Source organism: Equus caballus, chromosome 25, assembly GCF_041296265.1.
Source record: "Equus caballus isolate H_3958 breed thoroughbred chromosome 25, TB-T2T, whole genome shotgun sequence".
NCBI classification, from domain to species: domain Eukaryota; kingdom Metazoa; phylum Chordata; class Mammalia; order Perissodactyla; family Equidae; genus Equus; species Equus caballus.
This window is the reverse complement of record NC_091708.1, coordinates 43,983,279-44,003,341: the sequence shown is the minus strand read 5'-3', so window position 1 is coordinate 44,003,341 and position 20,063 is coordinate 43,983,279. Positions and strand designations below refer to the sequence as shown.

General features: G+C 51.8%; 1 long non-coding RNA gene across 1 annotated transcript; it reads left to right on the top strand.

Annotated features, from left to right (window-relative positions):
- The first annotated feature begins 269 nt into the window (after positions 1 to 269).
- Positions 270 to 15,869, top strand: LOC102149523 (uncharacterized). The gene is made up of 7 exons (XR_011432724.1): positions 270 to 465; positions 3,908 to 4,046; positions 5,009 to 5,245; positions 6,191 to 7,624; positions 8,636 to 8,789; positions 11,257 to 11,391; positions 15,345 to 15,869. It is a non-coding gene; the product is annotated as an uncharacterized lncRNA (long non-coding RNA).
- Positions 15,870 to 20,063: the final 4,194 nt, after the last annotated feature.

The window sequence follows — 20,063 nt, the reverse complement described above, 5'->3', positions numbered from 1 at the left end:
CGCAACCTCCCTGTCTCACCTTGCAGCCTCCTTCAAACACCTTCCTAGCTCAGGGGCACTGTGTTCTCTCTCAGGTCTGTCACACCCCAGACCACAGGTCAGCCCCAGCCGAGACGGGGCAGACGGGAGCTCCAGGAGGGGGCCCTGTTCGGGAGGGCTGCAGCCCAGTCTGTGGCCCGGGCCCCAGGAACGCTTCCCCAAGGCCAGGCCAGCTGCTCCACCCCCCGCCGGCTGGCGGAGTCAAGGATTTCAGCTCCCGACGGAGGAAAGGCCAAGTCTGCTGCAGCTCAGCTTCCCAGAGGCCAGGAGCCTGTTCCAGGTCGTGGAGTCTGCAGTTCAGGCCAGCCAGCCTCGGGGGGAGTGCTGGCGGGCCCTGAGCAGTTGAGGGTGCTGTCCTTGACCTTATGCAGAAACCGCAGAGAGTTCTCACCCTGTGAAACCTCCTTCTGCCCTCCCGAAGCGGAGGTAAGTAGACCTGGAGCTTGAGGCACTCCGGGCAGATCGGAGAAAGCCTGGTCCCTCAACAGTGGCTGCCTGGGCTTCTCAGACACCAGACAGCCTCCCCCCGCTGCAAGCCTGCTGGGGACCAGGGCACACCCTCCAGCCCCTGAGGGGCTCCCAGCCATCATCTGGGAGCTGCCCAGAGACAGGTGTGGGGCCCACTCCACCCAGATCTGGGGGGGCCTTCACATGAGCCCCTCATTCCAAGTGCATCTGGGAGTGTTTTCAAAGTCAGGGCGTCTCTGAACAAAGACTGCCCACCTGGCCTTTCAGAGGCCCCGCACAGAGAGTTCTCTACTCAGCTGCCTTCTGTCTGGACTTTGAAGCAAGACGGAGGGAAAGTAGCCAGGGCTGGAGCGGGCAGTCTGGGGAAGGGGCCCACTTCTCAGCAATAGCAAAAGGCCCCGTGGGCACTCAACTTTTGTTCTAATAAATCGGAGTCTGCGGAAAGAGAAGACAATGAGGCAGGAGAGGGCACCCCCCCACCCCCACCCCGGGGAGAGCTCAGCGTGTGGCTCTGTGCTCCACGGACGCGGACAGCAGAAGATGGGCCTCTGCGAGCTCCCACACTCATGAGCTCCCGCCTTGCCCACAGAGGCCCGCGCAGCCCGCCAGGCACAGGGGCTCAGGCTCACGGGCCCGTGGGGCCCCAGGCATAAGGTCCTGGGGCTGCATGCACACACCAGCCCCTGCGCTTTGCAGCTTCTTGCTAGGCAGGGCCTGTGCAACAGATAATACGAGGTGGCGCAAGATAGTTGTCCCAACAGAGTGCAGGTGAAGGGGGACTCATGGGCTCAGGGCACAGAGAAAGCCAGGGAGGCGTCTTCACACTGAGGCCTTTGCTGTTGGCTCCCAAGAGCGTCACGTCAACAGTCAGGGAGGGGGCTACGGGGCAATAATCCGAGGACCTTTCCCGGACCCACCCCGTAACCGCTGCTCATCGGAGCCTCACGGCCCTGGCCCATGAAATGCCCCCAGGCCACCCCACCCCTCACCCCCCGCCCCTCCACCAGGCCGAAGCACGAGTGACTCTGGGTGGAATGCGTCCTGCCGCTGCCCTCATGCAGTGGGCACATGTCTTCTGCCTGGCTCACATGTTCATATGGCCACCACTCACACAGGGCCCCAGAAGATGGTGGCTGGGAGCCCATGAGCTGAAACAGAGAAAAGCCAGGCAGCCACGGCATGCAGGCTGCCCACCTGAGGGACTCAGGGCAAGCCCGGGCCTGGAGGCTTCCGGCTGCCTAGGGCTCCGTGTCCCAGCCACGGGGCGGCATCCCGAGGCTCTCAGCCCACCATGAACCCTGCCCACAGCCAGGCCTGCGCCTGGGGAAAAGGATGCAGGAATATTCCAGACAGACGGAGGCCCTGACCCTGAAAGCCAGCAGCCCCTCCCCCCAGGCTGCTCCCAGGACGTCCAAATCCTCCTCTCATCCAAGCCCACTGGCCAGTCCCCTCAAGGACAGCAGGGACTGGCATCCATCCTCCAGGCCGGAGAAAGCAGACCCCGCTCCTTATCTGCCAGGAGACAGCTGCTCAGAAGAGCCACTTCCTCTGGCAGCTAATCTGTCGGCTCCGAGTCCTCCCCACAGTCGTTCCAAAAAGGATGGCCGAGCCCCCGTGTCTCCGTGGCCTCTGGGGTCACGGAGCTGCTGTGGGCCGAGCTCCTCAGACGGACATCCTGCATTCTTCTCAGATGAAACCTTCGAAGGTCGGGGAGGGTGAGGGCAGGCACCCCATCTGCCCCTTTCCTGAAATCACAGCCGTCATGCCAAACGCATGTGGGCCGTCCAGGGTGACAGCACCGGCGGCAAGCCAGGCCCAGGCCGTGTAGACACAGGGATATAAGACACAGCCCTGGGCATGCATACAGCATCTCCAAGTGTCACCCCACACCCAGGCCAGGCCTGAAGGTCCCAGGCTGGGCTCCTCCCGCCTCCCAGCCTCACTGCTTCCCCTTGACACCCTGCTCAGTCTCATGCGCCAGCCATGCCTCCCAATGACACCCATCCCAATGCCAAGCCACTTTCCACCCTGGGGCCTCCAGAATGACTTCACCCCTCCCCGGAACCCCCGCCACCCGGCTGGCCCTGTGCGTGCGTGTGCTTGCATTTGGCTCAGCTGTGCTCTGCTGCCAGGAGGCATGCTTGGTCCCCGCTCCAGGCTGGGTCTGACTCTTGTCCTGCGTGCCACGGGAGCCTATGCACATGTCCCCCCTGCCCCTGCCCGCCGGGCAGCCCCAGACCGGGAGCTCCCTCAGGGCAGGGCTGGTCCCCATCCCAGTGCTGGCCCAGAGATGGGCACCAACAACAGGAGAAGCATTCGCCCAACCAGTGGATGCGGTAACGAAGCACACCCAGAACCAAGTCAGCCTGTCAAACAGGAAGTGGGTCACTTCATTAAAGCGTGTATGTGCACATACATAGACATGCCTACAAGCACACACCACACACGCACACACATGCTCAAGTGCACAGCATGTGAAAGTATGCACATGCGAGGCCTGCCCAGTGGCACAGAGGTTAAGTTTGCACACTCAGCTTCGGCAGCCCGGGGTTCGCCCGTTCGGATCCCGGGTGTAGACCTACACACTGCTTGTCAAGCCATGCTGTGGCAGGCGTCCCACATATGAAGTGGAGGAAGATGGGCATAGATGTTAGCTCAGGGCCAGTCTTCCTCAGCAAAAAGAGGAGGATTGGCAGATGTTAGCTCAGGGCTAATCTTCCCAAAAACAAAAAATTATGCACATGAACCTATGGGACACATACGTGCACAGGCGTGCACATATATGTGCACGTGTGTATGTCTGTACACTTGTGTGTGTGGAGTGGGCTTGGCCTCCCGGACAACCGCAGGGCATGGGCAAGGCCCCAGCGAGCCAGTGTTCTGCACCAAGGAGAAAAGCTGATGACACGGCTGTGTGAAGGACAGGGAGCCCCTGTGCCCGAGGAGGTGCTGCCCAGGATGTGAGATAACTGAGGTCCTGAGGCATGGGGATCTCCAAATCCCTCTCCCCAGAGACTCTCATCCCCACCCTCCCTTCCGGAAACTCCCCTGGGGCAGCCTTTGAGGGGAGCAGAGTGGTGGACGGTCTGAAGCTCTCTCACCCCCCAGACAGTAGCCCAGCCCCTGGTGTCCTCCTGGAGCAGGATAAGGAGCCACCCCGGGTCAGGGCAGCTGAGCTCCTCAGACCTGTGGCCTGCGGCTGTTGCAGGCCTGACCCCCTTCTCACTGCCCTCTGCTTGTGGCCAGTGGATGCTCCCGAGGGCCGCGGAAGGAACAGAGGGTGGCCTGGGCCCTGGACGGAGCCCACCAGGCAGATCCAGCCTGCCCAGTGTGAGCACAAATGCTGAGCCCCAGAACTGTCCCTGTCTGCAGACTCAGGCGATCCCGTGGTCTCTCCCAGGCCAGCGTTGTGGTTCCCGGCAGAGATGCTGGAGTGAAAGGGCCAGGGTGCAAATTCCAGAGCCACGACAACACAGACACTGAAAAGGAGATGGCCAGACCTGGTGTGGTTCCCAGTTCCTCCGAGCACAGCCCCCATGGTAAGAGGGAGAGCCCTGGGGCAGACCCTGCCGGTTCCTTGTGGCCTCCACAGCCCCCAGCCCTGCCCTCCACAGAACAGGGCGAACCTTTCTCCACTAGAGAAGTGGCAGCCCACAAACAAGGAGCGGAGCCGAGCACAGGCCCCATTCAGCCACTTCCCACGAGTGGAGCGTCGGCAGGTTCAAGATAGTGCTGAGCCTCAGTTTCCTCTTCTGTGAAATGGGAGCGAATAACCCCACTGCGTTACGGGATAGAGAGGAGAGATGACCAGTGTGCGGGCACAGACCGCGCTCTGGAAGCACCACCAAACGACAGCTATAAATAAACAGCCCTCACTTGTCCCATCTCTCCTCCATCTTGCCAGGAACCCCAAAAGTCTATTCTAGGGGACCCAGCCACAGCTGGTCTCCAAGCCCCCATGTCCCACCCCCCGAGGTGCCCTTGGGTCCCCCAGTGGAACATTTTTGACATATTCTAAACTGTCAGCAAAACAAGGCGAAAATTCAGTAATTGCTTTTGGCTGGGAGTCCACAGGCCAGCACAGGGGCCAAAAATAACCAAGGGGAGGTTTCCTGGGCCACCTGCAGCCCCGGGGGGCTCGGCGGGGCTCTGTCTGAGCATGAGGCTAGAGGGGTCTCAGCCTGACCCCGCCGCTGGCCGGCCAGGACAAAAAGGGGAGACTGGAGGGGTGAGGGGCAATGGTCAGGACAGAGCGAGACGGTTGCTCACACGCTGTGAGCCAGGAAGTGTCCGGCCATCCGAAAAAATGTAATGTCATACTTGAGCAAGAGAAGCAGCTGTCGGGCCACTTAGCGGCCCACAAATAGTTGGCTGAGGCCCGGGAGAAAGTGTTGGCTGAGGCCGTGAAGGCAGAAACGCCAGGCTGGCCGGCTGGGCGGGGCCTCTGCTGGCCAGGTGGGGTTCGCTCCCAGCCCCGCCCTCCCCCTGCCGTCTCCCCCAGGCCTGCCTGTCCCAACAGCACAGGAGGGGCTGTGAACCTCAGGGTGGCAGAACCAGGTCACTGAGCATCTGGCTGGGATGGAGACCTGGGTCTGACCCTTTCCTGGCACAAAGGCACGAAGGAATAAAGAACTCACTTCACCCAGTCGGATCAGCCGAGTCACATCCCAGGCAGCCGCCTCCTCTCCTCTGAGCCTCAGATCCTGGTGCAAAAGAGGGCTGCAAGCAGACGGTAGAGGTAACGAGCACCCGTCCGGGACGTCGGGCACTGGGTCAGGGTCCCGCCTGGGAGTGCCGTGCAGCCCTCCACGCAGCCTCCCCATCACAAATGAGGACGCAGAGGCTCATGGCGTGGGGGGTTGCCAAGCTTGCAGGGCAAGGACGCAACTCCAGGTGGTCTGGCTTCCCTGCTGTGCGGGCAGGGGCCACAGCTGTGTCCCTAGGAGGGACTGACAGCCAGTGAGGGGACAGGGCGGCCTCACCCTGCCCTTTTCCTGTTTCCACTTCATGCCCCAAGCAGGAAGGACCTGACACATGTGGGTGGGCTGAAGGTCCCCAGGAGCGTCCACTAGGGGATGTCCAGCCAGGTCTTGGATGTGAAGGAGGAGAGAGCGGTCCTGTCAGGGCCAGGCTCTCAGGACTGGCTGCCCCACCTTATGAAGAAGGATGCTGTCCCCTCTGCCCACCTGCCCACCTGCCGCCTGTGCAGGCTCCCGGTCCCACCTCGTTGGGCTGTGGAGGCAGGGCCCCGCAGCCCCACACTCCCGTCTCTGCACAGCCCCAACTCAGGATCTCATCCTCGCCTTACAGAGGGCACCGGGTGGGAGCCGGGTGGGGACAGGTGTGGGCCCCATGGTTCCAGGTTGCACCTGGTCTCAGATGAGTGGCCTACTCCCTGTGACCTAGAGCTGCCTCTCAACAGGAGGTCAGTCCAGGCTGTCCCCCACCCCTCCCCCTCATCCTTCTCCTCTGAGCGGACAGCCGGCCTCTCACGAGAGGCAGCCATGGCCAGCAGGGCTCTGACTGTCTCGAGAGCCACCTGCGTGTGTGCCTCTGAGGACAAGTCCCTGGTGCCCTCTCAGAGTGCAGAGGGAGGAGGGCGCACACCCACATGCCAGCCCCTACAGGCTCCAGACCCCAGAATCCCCAGGTGAAGAGGGGGTTGATGCTCTGTCCCTGTTAGGAGTGTGTGAGGCTGCAACACACAGAAAACCAGCTCTAGGACATCAGCCAAGAACTGTGTCCTGCTTCATCCCCGCCCGCCATCCTCAGCCTGGGCTCTCACCTCCTGTTTGCAAGACGGCTGCTGCACCCCCATGCAACACACCTGATTTCAGGCAGGAAGAAGAGGGTAGGACCCTAAACCTCTCTAACCAGGAAGCGCGGCTCTTTCTGGACCCTCTTGTCTATACCTCCTGGCCAAAAATTACTCACAAGGCCACCGAGCTGCGAGGGCAGCTGGAGGGTCTGTGCTCTCAGTTAGGACACTGCCACCTCAGAGAAAATCAAGGCCCTTTCAGGAAGGAAGCAGAAAGGAATGGAGACAGCAGTGTCGCCCCACTGCCTCAGCAGACTGACGAGAAAGGAGACTCAGGCTGCATAGCTCTCCCAAGGAAACACCCTGGAGAGTGCCAGGGACGTTGCCTCCAGGGCCACCTGTCTCCTGCACCTGCTCTCATCAACAACAGCAAAGCCCTCCTCCCAGAGGAGGGACTCGCCTCGCTCTGCAGGGGCCGATTCAGCTTGCCTTGAAACACTCACCAGCCCACAACCAGGCTGGTGGGAAAGACGCCAGTTCCACTCCATCCCCAGCCTCCACACGGAGTAAACACCTGAGTATACACACACACATGCTCGTGCACACACACACACATACACGTACACACCTACATGCACACACGTACATGCATGTACACACGTTTCACATGTTTGTGATACACATGTATTTGCACATGCATGCAAGTGCACGTGTGCATAAACACATGCACGCACAAACGTGTCTGCGTGTACATAAACACACCTGCATGTGTGTGCACGTGTGTTATGTGCATGTACACATGCGTGCACATGTTCTCGACACGTGGGGGTGTGTGCATGCATGTACGCCCATGAATGTATATGCACGTATGCATACATATACACAGGTGCACAGGCAGGTGTACACACATACACACACTCACACACACACTAGCAAGCTGCCTGCTCCCAGCAACTCTTTGCCAACCAGCTCAAGGAAGAGCCCCCCCACCCCCCCCAGGACTCTCTGGCTCACCCACCCCAGTCCCCAGGCCCATCCTGTCACCTTTTGTGACCTCTAACCCTCCAGAGCACACATTTCCTACCCTCAGGCATCTGGCTGCCCCAGCACCCCTGCAAGAGCGGGGAGGAGAGGTGGGAGTCAAAGCAGGAAAAACCCCAAGGCGGAACCACAATGTTTATAAAGAGGGTCACTGAATTATACGGAACAATATTTGCCTTGCGGGTGCAGTCCTTCCTGGATGGGCTACGCACAGATGCCTACACTGGCCTCGGACACGAGAACCAAGGGCTGGACTGGACATGAGGAGTTGGCCCGCTGGACCGCATCGGAAGCCACACGGCCTTTGCATGGGCACAGGTCAGAAATGCAAACTGGCAGAGCCAGCACACACACTCCCCTGCCTGCCAGTCTCTCGCTCTCCCTGGGCCAGCGGGCAGGGTCAAGGCCTCAGGCGAGGTCCAGGGTGGCTGCTCCTCCCTGCCCGGCTCCCAGGGGCATGCTCCTCGCCTTACCCGGGCTCCCCTGAACACATACACACACACGCACATACACACACCCAGCTGGAAGTCTGAGATCTGTGGCCTCATGCTGTGAGGGAAGGAGCGAAGGATTCTGCTCTGGCCCTGGCAGCCTCTGAGAGGGCATGAGGAGCATGGGGCTTGGAATCCCCAAAGGCCACCAGCCCAGCCCTGCCCAGTCTGTGCCTGGGTTACAAAGGCCCCTCCCTGACCCCAGAGGTTGGGTCTCAGGGTCTCCCTCTGACAAGATGAGTGGGGGTGGGGGGTAAAAGTGGAGAGGTGGAGAGAGCTGGGGGGCAGCAAAGATGGGGGGCACCTGGTGTCCTGCCCACAGCCTCTCCCCCCACAACAGGGAGGGAATGTGGCAGAGGGAACAGAGAGGAGAGCCCCTCAGGGGCCCCCGCTCCCTGGGCAGAAGGCCAGAGGTGGTGGGGCCACACTTGGCTGCCTGCCTCCCCCTCTCTCCCCCCAGCCTTGATCTTTCTGGATTCTGCCCAACAGGGAAGGTGCTCAGAGAAGGAATGGGGAGAGAAGGGGGACGGGGAGAGAGTAGAGGCAGACGGGAGGGAGGGAGAGAGGGAGTGAGGAGGACAGAACAGCCTTATCTCTGCTCTTCCTGCAGCAGCGGGAGCTCAGCTGGGGAGGAGGGCTCCTGTGGTCCACCCCTGTGTCCAGCCATGCTGGTGAGAGGTCAGAAAAGCCACTGAGCAGCTGCCCAAGCTCCCCGGGGTCCACTCATGTGTTTCGCCACAGCGTCTGGCACAGGGAGGGGTCCTGGAGACTCCAGTCCCAACTTGAAGGTCTCCACGCCCTTCCTACCCTCCAGAAATGCATGTCTTCCTTTGTCAAGGTCCGAGTGGGAAGGTTCCAACGACCGACCCGGACAGTGACTACCTGCCCCCAGCACCAGCGGTCCTCGCCCAGCCCTGCCGCCTCCTTGCTGATGATTTCCTTTGTAAGATTACAGATACAGAAATGGAGGGAAAGAAGATAAATACAAAATGGTAAAAGAGGTTCTCTCTGGGTGATGGGATTTGCGCTTGTCCACAATCTCAAAATATTCCACTTTAAATAATAAGACATCTTCACCCTCTGCGGTGACGGGAAGCCCAAGGAACCCCACAGTAGATGGTGCAATTCTGACTTCAGCCACCAGGGGACAGCCAAGACCAGCGCATCCCGCCTCTCAGCGGCCTCAGCCACAGGATGCGGGGCTTCCTCCAAGGGTTTTCTGGGTCCCAGGAGAAGGGAGAGGGGCAGGCACAAAGGGACAGTGTCTCTACGGAGGTGACCACAAAGTGCCTACCCACGGGTCGGCCCTCCCAACAAAATCCAGAAGCAGATATTGCCATCTTCATTTGATGACTGGGGAAACCGAGGCCCAGAATGGAGAAGGGCCTTGTCCACTGTTACACAGCCCAGAATGGCAGAGCCTGGGCTGAAACTCTCATTTCCCCATGCTTTGACTCATTCCACAGATACCCAGGGGTCACCTGGCTTTATTTGTGACACTCAGAATGGTGGTGCAAAAATGGGGACCCAGACCCGGCCGTGCAGCAAACCAGGATGAGAGGGGCTGGAGCCCAGTCTTCCTGAGCACTGTCAGCTGCCCGAGCCTTTTAGTCTAGCATCCGTGGCCGTCCCCAGGTGTGAGGCTCCAGCAGTAGCATTCTCCAGCAGAGTCCAGGGCTCATCTGGTTTCCTGCCCTCTGGTGGGGGGTCTGGGGACATCCTGGGGTCCCGCCGGGGCTGCTGGGCCTCAGGGTCTGGCCCAGGATGTGGCTGGGAGGCCCCCATCCCTGGCTCTACTCCCTCTGTGCCTCTCCTGAGCCTGTCCAGGCCCAGCCCAGCGTTACCCCATCCCCAGCCCCAGAACCCTCCTTAGCAAGAGTCTTGGAGGGGCCTGTTCCACTCCAGCCAGGCTGAGAGCAGGAGGAACAGCAAGATGAGGGCTGCAGCCAGGGTCACGGAGGGCACCAGGTCCAAGTCCTCAGGGTCAAGGATGGCATCGCCAGGGGCATGGTGGGGGTCAGTAGTGGCACCGGACAGCTGGGTGTCAGAGACCTTCTCCCCTGGGGACCCTGGCCGGCCCATCTGTGGGAGGGAGGAGGTGAGGGACAGGTCTTCCTCTGGGAAGGGCCACACTGCCCACCCTCTGCCTGTCCGTCCCATCTCTCTCCCACCGGAGGCCCTCCAGACACAGCAGGAGCAAGGGGCCAGGAGGTGCCCCACAGATGACCCTGGGCAGTGACTCCCTGAGCCTCAGTTTTCTGCTCTGTAAAACAAGGATGCCGACGGCCACGGAGGGAGATTGGAACTGGATGAGACAGCACCTGGACTGCTTGCACTCCCTGTCACCTCCTTACCTCCCCCCTTGAGACAACTGGGGCTGGGAAGTCAGGTTCAACCCCACTGAAACCTTTGCCCCTGTGCCAGGGTGACTGGAATGCAGCTCAGCCAGTTTCCAGGGAACCTGGATGCCAGCAGACAGGGAGCTGTGTCAAGCTGCAGGAGGGGCTGCATCAAGGCTGCCAGCTGCCCTCTGCCCACACAGTGCCTGGGAGGTGGGCACCAGGTTACATCCATCTTACAGATGAGTGAGGCTCAGAGAAGGAAGTGGGTTCCCAAGCACTCCCAGAGGTTAGCAGAGGGGGTCTTGGCAGCCTGAGACCCTGTCCTCAGGCCTCCCCCCTGCACAGGGGCAGAGTTTGGACCAAGTCATTTGTTAAGCTCCAAAGCCCCAGACTGACCAGGGATGGAGACAATCTAGGAGTAGGGGTGGTCTCTGCCTAGCCCACCCCCCAACCCTGGCAGTTCGGTAGGACATTACCTTCCAGCCGTGGGGCTCCCACGTTGCAGGAGGGGCCTGCGCAGAGTTGCCACAGACCCCAAGGACAAGCACCTGTGAGCAGCAGCCTGCGTCGGTCAACTAAAGCCTTCCTCTGAAGACAACTCCCCACCCCTCAGGCCTCCCCCGGGGAGGGGCTTGAGCTCAAGGGTGAGGAAGGGAGGGACCCAGCCTTCACATGGGTGTGTTCCAGGGCAAAGAAGGGAAGCTGCTCTTCCAGGCCCAGCAGAGCCAGGCACCCACACACCCAGACCCGTGCTTTCTGCTGCCTCCCAGCTGAAACTTCCAGCTGGGGGGGGGCTCTGGGAGGCTCGAGAAGAGGAGGGCTCTGAATTCAAGTTAGCAAGGGGCTTCCTGGCACCCGCTGTGTGCCTATGCTGTGCCAGGCACAGGGTGGGCAGAGGAGGGCAGGAGAGTCCCGCTTCTCCCCCAGAGGCCAGGTCCTGGAGCAGGTCCCTGCACGTGCACCGTTTGTGAAAGAGACATAAGCTGGACTGAACCTCACACCCTCTGGAGCAGTTGCATCAGAATGCTCTGCTCTACTGCTCTCCCGGGGCTCAAACTCCTCACACTGATTGTTGACTAAACTCCTCCACTAATGTCACCTAGACTCTTTATTTCAGGCGACAAATTGGTGACCACAAAGGGACCCAGAGAGATCACCCAAGACTGCCTGGAGCATCAAGAGGACCTGGCACCATGGCACCAGCAGGACCCTTTGTGCCCAACCGGCTCTCCAGAGCTCCAGCCGCTGCTCAGTAAGTCTTTCCTGGGTCTCAGATCCTCCAATTAATGGTTGAAGGTCCCTGAGTTTATTCAATAATTGTTTTAAAAGGATCCTTACAGGGGCCGGCCCTGTGACTGAGTGGTTAAGTTCACATGCTCCACTTCAGTGGCCCAGGGTTTCATGGGTTTGGATCCTGGGTGTGGACATGGCACCGCTCATCAAACCATGCTGAGGTGGCGTCCCACATGCCACAGCTAGAAGGATCCACAACTAGAATATGCAACATGTACTAGGGGCTTTGGGGAGAAGAAGAAGAAGGAAAGAAAAGATTGGCAACAGATGTTAGTTCAGGTGCCAATCTTTAAAAAAAAAAAAAAAGAAACAAACAAACAAAATCTTTAGTAAAAGTCTTTAGCTATCTGAGCAAATGAACTTAGTTCATCTGCCAGAAAAACAATTTATTTTTATTTTATTTATTTATTTTGTTAAAGATTGGCCCTGAGCTAACACCTGTTGCCAATCTTTTTTTCTTCTTCTTCCCAACACCCCCCAGCACATAGTTGTATACTCTAGTTGCAGGTCCCTCTGGTTGTGCCATGTGGGACGCCACCTCAGCATGGCCTGACGAGCAGTGCCATGTCCACACCCAGGATCCAAACCAGTGAAACATTGGGCCGCCAAAGCACAGTGCGTGAACTTAACCACTCGACCATGGGGCGGGCCCAGAAAAAAAATTTAGATCCAACTATTCTTTTGAGTTTTGTACCTGAGATGTGGCTAAAATTTTGAAGATCTCTGTGTCTGTCTCGATGTTTCTGTATTATAAGTCACTCTCTATATTTGTCTGCTTCCAGATGAATAATTTCTAAAAGAGCTCTATTTAATTGTCTTGAAGTAAGTGCTGATATAAATTATTTCTAAATGTAATACAAACTAACCCAAATGTCTTCCAAGTTAATGTGATATAAAATAAATTTTGAGGGGCCAGCCCCGTGGTCAAATGGTTAAAATTCCTTGTGCTCTGCTTCAGTGGCCCAGGTTCACAGGTTCAGATCCTGGGTGCTGACCTATGCCATACAGCCATACTATGGAGGCATCCCACATATAAAGTAGAGGAAGACTGGCACAGACGTTAGCTCAGGGCTAATCTTCCTCAAGCAAAAAAAAAAGAAAAACAGAGGAGGTTTAGCAATGGATATTAGCTCAGGGCAAATCTTCCTCACAAAAAATAAAAAAAGAAACAAACAAACTTTGGTAAATGAGAGCTTAAGTTTGTTGGTTTGATTGAGATCAATGTTTTCAGAGTTATCAGCATTGGATATGATACAGACATGTTTTCTCTGTCACAAAATTTGTCAGCAAAGATATTAACTTAGAGTAATAACTGATTTTGTCTAATGTCTCAGGAATTTTTTTGTAGGCAATCTAAATATAATTATTGGGAACATGTAAACTAAATAGATATAAAAGTTTTTGGATGAACTTTTTAACAATAACTAGGTGTTATGGTGTGTATACTTAAAATACCTTCAAAACCTTTTGATAAACTGAAACTTCAGAGTTTTGCTAAATTAAGTTAAATGATAATTTGTTGAGTATTTCTCATTTCCACATTATATAAAATATGAAAAATTAATTACTAGGTGTAGATTTGTCTGTCTCTGGCTTCTTATCTCAGAGAAACTGGAATATGCTTAGGTGTATTGATAAATATGTTTTGTGCCATGGTGGGGAATTTCCTAAGTATGGAAAAGCACATGTTTCTAGAAAGTCTGTATACAAGAAAACTAAGGTGTACATTTTCAGTAAAGAATATATAAAGAATGTAAATATTTCTGTTTGTTTTCTTAAGAAAGATACATTTGTCCCAAAGTACTAGGAAAGAAAAAAAAAAGGAAAGAAGGCATGGGACAAATTCTGAATGTAAAAAGCAAGTGACAGAAGGTTTGTGGAAGTGAAACCCTGAGGAAAGAGTTTCGTGCACGGTCAAGTTGGCTAAGATTAAAATGAATTCAATTAAATAAATGAGTTTCAATATCAAGGGTAATCTGGTGCAAAATTATAATTTGGCTTTCTCTTGAAAGGATGATCTTGAAATTTTGGTCTGCTCTTGATAAAGAGGTTATAATAGATTTTTCTTGGGGCCGGCGCGGTGGCACGGCGGTTAAGTTAGCATATTCCGCTTCTCAGCAGCCCAGGGTTCGCTGGTTCAGATCCCGAGTGCAGACATGGCACCGCTTGTCAAGCCGTGCTGTGGCAGGTGTCCCACATATAAAGTAGAGGAAGATGGGCACAGATGTTAGCTCTGGGCCAGTCTTCCTCAGAAAAAAGAGGAGTATTGGCAGATGTTACCTCAGGGCTAAAAGTCTTCGGGGGGGAAAAAAAAGAAACCTTTAGGTTATCTTGCATAAATGTTATTAATATAATAATAAAATGTTATATATAATAGTATTTATAACATAATAATAAAAATTATATAACATTCCTAAAATTCTGATCTTCCCTAGTTATCACTTGTAATTCTAGTTATTATCTTAAAATGTTATATATCACAGAAATAACCAAGTTCCTTTGTCAATTGCCATTTTTAAGTCTTTTGTCTTTACAGACCTTTACTGTTTTACTCTGACGCTTTCACAAACATGTTTCACCTTCAGAGAGTTTCATGGAAAGGACTCTGACACTTACTCTAAAATATAGGTCTCTGATAAACTTTCAGATTATAAAACTAAACTAAGTAAAAAAATTACAGAACCATAACAGAAAAACTGATGAGTTCGTAAACTGCTAACAAAAACAATTGAGAGGCCGGCCCCGTGGCCCAGTGGTTAAGCTCACGAGCTGTGCTTGGGTGGCCCAGGGTTTCGCCAGTTTGAATCCTGGGTGCAGACATGGCACCGCTCATCAGGCCACACTGAGGTGGCATCCCACATGCCACGACTAGAAGGACCCACAACTAAAAATACACAACTGTGTACCAGGGGGCTTTGGGAGAAAAAGGAAAAATAAAATCTTTAAAAAAAAAAAACAAACAAACAATTGAGTGGATTTGTTTTAGAACCGACTAGATACGCAGGAACTAGGAGCCTAACTCTTCGCTCATTGGTCAACCTTTCATATATATATATGTTACTTAAATCTGACCAGTCTGGTTTGATGAAATGACACCAGAAGCAGAAAAAGCCATAAACAGCTTAAAGTCCATCTTGGCTCAGCCCCCAGCTTTAGGCCACCCTAATTTCACCTTGCCATCTTCTCTCTTTGTACATGAAGATAAAGGGAATGCTTAGGTGTATGAACTCAAGGACACGATGATCAACATCCACCTGTAAGGGACTAGAGGCAGCAATCCCACTCTGCAGCAGGACTGCACGGAGCGCGAGGGCTGATTCGGCAAGAGCTCTCTTGTGCAAGGCTACTGGAGAAATGGTGAGGGGTCTCCTTAACTGTTTATCCTCCTCACTCGGTTGAAGCTTCGTTAAACTCTCATCACACTCAACATTATTCAGTGAGTTGACTAACTTCCTATGAAATTGCTTTGTTTTCTCCTAATATGATTTTGCTGAGGAGTAACAGGTTAAGTCCCACCACTTTGCTCACAGATGATGCCAAATCTATGAATTTTTTTTTTTTTTAAGGAAGATAAGCCTTGAGCTAACTGCTGCCAATCCTCCTCTTTTTGCTGAGGAAGACTGGCCCTGAGCTAACATCCGTGCCCACCTGCCTTCACTTTTTTTATATATGTGGGATGCCTGCCACAGCATGGCTTGCCAAGCAATGCCACGTCGGCACCCAGGATCCGAAGCAGCGAACCCCGGGCTGCAGAAGTGGAATGTGCACACTTTAACCGCTGAGCCATTGGGCTGGCCCACAAATCTATGAAATTTTGTCGTGACTACATAAAATGAACTCACCAGCTTTTGACCCCTAGGGATGATTTACATGAAAGTCCTATAACTAATGTTGGCCTTATGTTATTCACAGATGGCTCATCCTTGCGAGGACCTACTTGGAAATATCAAGCCAGACATGCTGAGGGTCTGATACTGGCTCAGCGCAAGGTTAACATAACAGAAGCCAAACTGTAGAAAAGAAACCATATTGTAACTTTGAGTGACCTCTGATTAACTAGCCCAGACATGCTCTGTAGATTTTACGGCCCCTCCCAGCTGCTTTAAGTTGATAACTTTGTTCTTTTGAGTTCCTTAGGAATGATGACCCCTGGGCAGATGGTCTGTGCTGATAGCCATCATCAGTGACAACTGAAAGATCAGGGTCTTGGGGCATTGCTCCAGTCTCTAATGCATACCCAGTAAAAGGAAAGACTATCAGGAACTAAGACCAGATGTCTGCCCCCCACCCCCACCCCAGACCAGCTGCCTCCCCCACCCGGAGATCAGCCCCCTATTAACTGGTCTGTAGTCATTGTTCTGTGAGACGCTTCTTTCGGACGTGAGTCAGCCATCTTCTCTCTTGCTAGCAAGCTGTAATAAAACCCTTTCTCTCCTACCACCTTGCCTCTTGACTATTGGCATGTCTTGTGGTGAGCTGAGGACCGCCCTTGGGGAGTGACAGGTCCTCCAGTCTCCATCTTGAGAGTGCTCCCTTGCCTGATGCTCATCCAGAGCAACAGGTGCAGCTTGTCATTTGGCTACAGGAAACTGCAAATATTTTGACTGACACTAGCTACGCATTTGGAATAGCCCATGATTTGGGGATGCTCTAAAAACAAAGGTTTTTTGATCTCTACTCAACAAACAACATATTAAAAACAGGAAAAAGTTGGCTGCTTTGTTAAAAAAGCCGTTTTACTCCCTAAGGAATTGGCAATAATAAAAGTACAAGGTCACTTGAAGGAGGACATTTTGGAAACCAAAAAAAAAAGTTAGCAGATCAGGCAGCTAAGGAGGTCGCCTCACAAATGGTGAGTCCACACACTTTGACATGTCCCTGGTCCCTCTCTAACTTAACTGAAGCTTTGTTTGATTTTCAGAGAACAGCCACAGAAAAAGAAAAACAATTATAGATCCAAAAGTGTGGTGGCAGGGGGGAGATTGTGATTTTCACGGGAAGCCGTGGAAGGGACCGAGTCAATGCCCAGTGCTTCCTTTGGAAGCTCCACCTCTGTTTCTACAGCATATGCCTGATCTCATTGCACCCCAGAGAAAATGATCTCTCGGGGAAAACAATACTTTTGGAAACCATCTTCTGCTATAGCACAGAAGATGTATTCTAAATGTTTAGCCTGCCTTTGACAAATAAAAATGGCAAGCAATAGGATATATTGGAGAATATGAGGAAGCCATTTGGTGTAAACCTAATTCGGCCTGACCTTGTCTTTCCAAAAGGGCCTGACCGAGGCCAGCCATTGAGCACGCATTGCATATCTGCTTTAAAACATTTCCTATGGCAAGAACAAATGGCCTTAAGATAAAGGTGCAACTTCCCCCCACATTGGCATTTCCTTAAGGATAAGCATCTTTCCTTAGGCTAGGAACTGATTGCTGTGCTCACCTTTGACCACCAAGCTCACCTGTGACCACCCAGCTCGAGACAACAGATCTGCCACCCTGCTGTGTTCACTGAGACAGCAGACCTACCTGCTGTTTCCATCAATGGCTGTGCCGACAGAGCAGTCTCGCGACTATTGTAAAAGGGACATTTCAATCCTATGTGAAACATCCTGTTTGGGGGTATATAACCACTCTGTGCACCCCACTTCTTCGGTGCCCTTTCTTCCTTCGGGAAGAAAGGCCCCGGGCCATGGTCCTCACATTTTAGCTCAGAATAAACTCTCCCAAATTTTCATTTATAGATTGGTTATGGATTATTTTCATCAACATTTCTTGGCATAGTCACAGCAGGATTTCAGAGAAACCCACCGGAGACCACCTGGAATCTACACTGAACTGGCATTTGGTACCAATAAGGGCCCATTGAGCCCCCTAGATCACTGCATTCTTCAGGTGACCCTGGTGAGTTCTCCTGAAACCCAGACCTCCTTATTTTAAGTTGACGGTCCAAGAGTTTATATGAGCTGGGTAAGGTCTTAAGACTAGGTGTCTTAAGGGGTACGGGTACATACCCTAGGTAAGAGGAACCTAGGAGGAATTTGTTAGGCCAGAGGGAGCCTTGAGGGAAGTTCCTAGGCCAAGAGGAACCTAGAGGAACTTGGGAGTGAATGGGGAAGGCTGACATTTTTAATTTGGCTTTAAATTGGAAAGAATTGTGTTTATAAAGTCTGAACAAACTGCTTGTTAGAGAAATGAGAGACTGAACGTGTTCAGCTCTGAAGAAAAGGGACACTTGCTCCTCCTGGCCTTTACCAAAAGGCGTCCTTAGGTGACTAAGGACCTCAGCGGGAGTGTCAGAGGATCAATCCTCACGACGTGCAGCGGTCCCATAGGGAACTCCACTCTCATTCACAGTAATTAATTACAGGCTTGTCAGGAGACGTGCACATAAGGGCTGGTCACCTGACGCTCCAAGCACCCACAGTGGTTTTAGATTGCTGGAGGAAAAACCGAGCCATAAGAACGTAAGAGAGTGTTTATGACCTTTCTATAGGGAGTAACACTCACAAGCAGCACACTTTCTGACCCATTACACTGTCCTTAGAAGTTGTTTGGACTTTATAACAAAACAAAATTAAAAGAGAAGTGGGAAATCGAGCTTCTAAAACAGCCCAATCAGTTCCTTTCCTCCGGACTCTGGTTGGCTTCATGCTGTGATTGCAATTGCTTAACAAAGGGGGACCCCAAGCCAGATTGCAAAAGCCCAAAGAAAGAAAGAAAGATAGAAAAAGGAGAAAAAAAAACTGGGAAAACAAGTTTTTCCACCGCGGTCTGCTGTGAGAACACCTAACTCAGAAACGTCAGGAAAATCTTTGTTGTCTGTGTCTGTCTGTCTGTCTGTGTGTGTCTATGTATGTGTGCCACTTTACCTCCGGATGGTACAGTTTCTAAAGAGCTCTATTCCATTGACTTAAAGTAAGAGCTTACAAAAAGCTTTTTCTAAATAGAACTAACCCAAATGTCTTTCAGGTTAACATGATATAGATTAATCTTCGGTTAATGAAAGTTTAAGTTGCTGGTTTGATTGAAAAGGCATGTCCTCAAAAGTTGTTGGTATTTGAATATGATGCAGGCATGCAGCCTGGGTTTACTAGTCAAATAAGCTCACATTGTGTGTTAGGAATTCCTCAGCAAAATAATAGCTTTAAATGATGACCAGTTTTGTCTAATGTCTCATGAGGTTTTCGTGAGTAAACTGAACATAATTATTGGAAACAAATGATTTAAATAGATAAAAGTGGGTAAAATAACTTTTATGGTCTGTTTACTTGGGGGAAAAAAACAGCTTCCAAATTCTTTTTGGTAACAATCTTGAATTTTCCAAGTTAAGTTAAATGAAAAAATCTGAGTATCTGGGTCATTTTTGGATTGGATAGAACACTGAAACATTATTGCTAAGCGTATCTGAATTATCTACTTTTGGCTTTTTATTGCAGAGATGCTAAAGGTCTTCGGGTGTTTTACTGTAAAGTGACATGTTTCTAGAAATTATGAAAAGTGTTTAGAATGCTGATATAAAAGACAATTCATAATTGCTCACCTTTTTAGTGTTTACTACAGCCTGTTAAAGAGTTCTAATATACGTAATTAAAGCTACTAGAAATTAATAAGGAAAATGTATTTATACTCAAGGAAAGTAAGGTGTAAGTTCTCAGTAAAGAAGGTATAAAAAGAATGGAAAAATTTTGTTTGATTGGTTAAGAAAGATAAATTTGTCCTAAAGTACTAGAAAAAAAGAAAAAGGACATGGGACGAATTCTGAATGCAAAAGAAAGTTATAGAAATTCTGAAAAGAGTTTTGTACATAGTCAAGTTGGTTAAGATTAAAATGAATCTAATTAAGTAAATGGGTTTTAATATGAAAAAGTAAACTGGTACAAAAATTAGAATTTGGCTTTGTCTCTTAGAAGGATAATTTTCTTAAACTCTTAGTCTGCTCTTGATAAAGAAGTTATAAAAGGTTTTTCCTTCTGAGTAAGTTTACAGAAGATCTATGTTTTGTTAAGGTAATTTCCTAGGTGCAAAAAGATAGCAATCTCTCTATTAAGGTTTTTTTGGCTGTTGTCACTTTGATTAAACACTATGAAGCATGATTTCAGTGACCCTTGTTTTGCAATGACAGCATCAGCAATCTCTTGATCTTGTTTAAGTAAGTGTTTTAAAATCTTGATATTTTTGACAAGCTTCTCCCTCAAAAAAAATAGTCAAGTCCTAAATAAAGGTTTTCCTTTTGACCTGGATGAAGGAAGAGAATTTCTCTGAGGATTTTCAGAGGGCCCCTGGGGTTTCTCAAAGAAATGTGTTCTCTCTTCCTATAAAGGAGGGACACTAATTAGGCTTGTGTGACATGTTAAATTGCATGAGAAGCATTGTCAAGTGAATGATGATAACCTTGGGTTATATGGTGTAGGTAAATATTATTCACTATTTTAACCCTGCTACCTTGCTTCCAACATCACAGGGGGAGAAGACCACGACTGCATTCTATTGTTTAATTTGGTTTACAAATGAGTCTTACTTAAATGATAAGTGAGGATGTTATCAAGCTGGATATGCTGTCCAGCCTCAAGAATGCCTGCTACTTTCTGTTAACTCTGCTAATCCAGTAAAAAGACTTCCTTCTACAGGC